Here is a 3,769-nt window from a genome sequence, read left to right on the forward strand (position 1 = left end):
GCGGCGCCCACGCAGGGTAACAAAGACGGGCGGGGCTTGGGAGCGCGTGCGCTGTGCCGTGGCTGGGGCGGCGGGAGGAGCGGCCGGGGCAGTGTGGTCCCATCCGATCCCATCCGATCCCATCCGGTCCCATCCGATCTGGCGAGGGTTTGGGGGGATTCTTTGTGGAAGCCCTGAGTCCTGTCAGCCCCCTGGGCCGAGTTTTGTGCGTGTTTCGAGAGCTGCTGCCGTGTCCGTGGGCGCTCGGTGCGAGGGGCCGGTGGGTGTTGGCTGTGCCTGTGTGCGAGCAAAAGCCAAAAAGCCACAAGGCGCCAGGGGGAGGCCGTGTCAGCTCCCACCCGAGCTCCTTGGCCTGGCATGGCCTCTCTAAGGCTCGCCCGGGCTGAGGAGGGAGGAAGGTGTGAGGCAGAGGCAGTCACTGCCCCTTCTTGGTGGCTGCATCCGCTCTTTTTCCAGAAATAATGCACCGGCCAAAATACTTCGTGCTTAGATCCACTTTTTGAATAGGGTTGTGACAACCAAACATCTGTCTTAGTGTAAGATAGGTGTTTGCAGGTTTGTATGATGTTTCCATTTTTAATTCAGCAAATAAAAAGGTATTGACCAGCTTAAGACCATGACTCAAAGGGACTGGGACTTGGGCATGGAATGAAGTGAGGCTTTGTTCTGTTACCTAAAGGAATTTACTGTTTTATGATAACCATATACCTTTTAGTAAGCACTAATAAGATGGGCCTTGTACTCTGATGGTCTGTGGTTCTATCATCTAATAATTAATCCTCAATGGAAGTAGTAATTTTAACACATTCTTTATTTCATGGAAATAAAAACACTGGCACAGCTATCACTTGACTTTCCAGATTTTATTGAAAGACAGTAATAATGAGAATTCTACACCCACCTCTCACCACAGCAGTAGCCTGTTCTTTCAAATCCTAGTGTTGGGATAGAAAGAAAGTAAAAGAAATATATTCCAAATCTTACTATTTCAGCATTGATTATTTTAGAATTAGAGGTAGAAGAACACAGGAATGTGGAAAGTTTTACCTTGTAAAGAATGGTACTTTGTGGAAACATGTAAAAGTTTTACCTTGTATGTACTCAGCATTTACTTAAGTAGCGAGATAAGGATAAGACTCTGCATGTCAAAGTTAGTCGAGTAGAGATAGAAAGAAGCTGGTAGTATTTGGAAGTAATCACACACCAGCTGGACATTAACCAAGAAAAGGAAGGTGAAAAGGACACAGCGAGGAAGATGTCTTACTTCATGAGAGGAAGACTACTTACTTCATCCCGACGACCACCAAAGAGAGGCACGCAAGCACAGAAGGGGCCAGTGTTGCAATTCACTGATGAAGCAATCTACACGTGCATATATGTTAGAAAATGCTGTAACCTGTTGAATATGTAATTAGATTGCGAAATTTTCCGGGGTAAATTGTGGGCGCTCTGTGACTGACTTCGGAGCCAGATTTGGGTGCGTAACCCTGGTTCCCGGGGCCTCGAAATAAAGCACCACAGATAACCTCTCCCAAGTGGTTATGTGTTTGTCTCCACGCTAACACTAGTACAGCTGTCTTAGTAGCACACTGAAAAAAATGCATATACGTCTGGGTAATATCAGATTTCAGTATAAAGAATTTACCTGTAGCGCTGAAACTGAGTTTCAGGTCAAAAGCAATCTTAAGATCCCTGCTTTCTGCTTGGGATACAGAAAAATGGCTGTGTTGGGACATTGAGTACATTCCTGTTCTGGGTGCTTAGTCTGCTGAGTTAAGGAGTTCAGTTTGCTGTGCCCAGGGGTGGCTCTTTGGCTGGCAAGAACTGCGGTGAGGAGAGCTAAAAGCAAGGGCCTGACCCTCTGTTCCACTGGGAGCTGCCTTTTAGCAGAGAATTTACCTCTGGTTCCTGTTACACTGGTGGGCGCCACACGAAGGCTTCAATACACTGGTGCCACTTGTGTGACAGTCCTCTGTGCTGCACTGTCCCCAGGGGTGGGCAGGGTTACTTTACCTAATGGTTAGCATTGGTTTAGAGCATTAGTCATGCTGGTTTAGTAGTGCTAGTAAGAGAGTCCTGCAGCATTAGTCACTGTGTTAGGGGAGATGCCTGTAAGACAGGCAGGCACTGAATGTGATGTAGGAGTCCAGATCAGGCTGAAACGAAGGGTCAGGCATACCCAAATCCTGCAACAGCCTCAGTGGGATTTCAGACTGAGGGTAATCTGTGGTGTGGGGAACCTCCATGCTCCAGGAGGGGCAAGGTACCACGAGGACAGTTTCTTCAGGGAAGTTTTCATAACTTCAGGCCACAAGATGAGGTGAACAGCTTGAGAGGGAGCAAGGGCTGGCTGTTCCTAAACTGATGATGAGTGAGGAATAGATGTGACACCAGGGCAGGTGGGAGCATTTGCCACTCTACCAAAGGAACTGGTGTGTTATGTATGAGAATTCTAGATTATGTGCTCTTAAAAATAAATGTAAGCCTTTAGCTAAAATGAGATTATTGCTTCCAGCTATCAATTATGTGTGTGTGCATATATCTGTGTGTAATCGAACAGGGCCATAGAACATGTCAAAATGACAAAAATTAAACATATAGGGGTTCTAGAATTCAGTTCTAAGGTATCAGAATCTTGGAGGGTTGGCAGAAAACAGTGAAATCTCAGGGGAAAAACTTATTCAGAATTTTGAGATGAGGACTGGAAAGAGTCAGTTCCTTGTGAAATCTGAGAAACTCTATCCAAATTTATTGAATAGGCAGCTTGTAACATTTTTTTACAAATGGAAGGATCATAATACACTGTGTCTCTTCTAAACACTCTACAAACATTAACAGTTTAATGATATCTCTTAATTAAAAAACTGGAGTTAAAAATAGAAAAGGATTATCTTTGTCTCTAAAGTGCATTTTATTTCTTTCTTTGACAGGGAAACCATTGGCCTGGAACAAACAATGTCATATCCATTGTGGTTTCTAAAGTGTATCTAATTACATTTTCAGCTATCAGCTAATGCTGCTAAACAGGCTGGTGTGGGACAGCTGGATATCCTGAGATGCTTTAGTGAACATTGTTTGCTTAATCCAATAATCTCTAATCCATAGTGTGGAAGAGATGTTTCTATCAAGCAGTTGAAGTAATAAGCATATCATGCTGAAGTGTAGATTAGCAAGGCCTGACTCTCTGGTGCAGGTTCAGAAAGACACCAGACATGTTCATCTCCTTTTGTCAGAAGGAGACAGAAACTCAGAATATTTCCAGCATCCTTTTCTCTCGGCATGTGCTTCTTTGAGCAGGGGGGAGGCTCCTCGGTTACTTTGGCATTGGGATGAGATTGATTCCACTTGGCATTAAGAATTTGTTATACACTCTATAAGTGGTAACAGTTCACCTGTGTCTTCTTTTTTCCAATTCACAAGACAAAAAGTTGAAGTTTTGAATCTGAATGTATGTGGCATGTCATTATGTCACGAGAGAGACTCAAAAGGAAACTGCTGCCACAATATGAATGCATCTGCCACTCCAGTTTTGTGTCTTCATAGAATCATAGAATTGGCTGGGTTGGAAGGGACCTCAGAGATCATCAAGTCCAACCCTTGATCCACTCCTGCTGCAGTTACCAGACCATGGCACTGAGTGCCACATCCAGTCTCTTTTTAAATATCTCCAGGGACGGAGAATCCACCACTTCCCGGGGCAGCCCATTCCAATGCTTGATCACCCTCTCAGTAAAGAAATTCTTTCTAATGTCCAACCTAAACCTCCCCT

This window comes from Heliangelus exortis, chromosome 2 (assembly GCF_036169615.1).
Source record: "Heliangelus exortis chromosome 2, bHelExo1.hap1, whole genome shotgun sequence".
In the NCBI taxonomy this organism is placed as follows: domain Eukaryota; kingdom Metazoa; phylum Chordata; class Aves; order Apodiformes; family Trochilidae; genus Heliangelus; species Heliangelus exortis.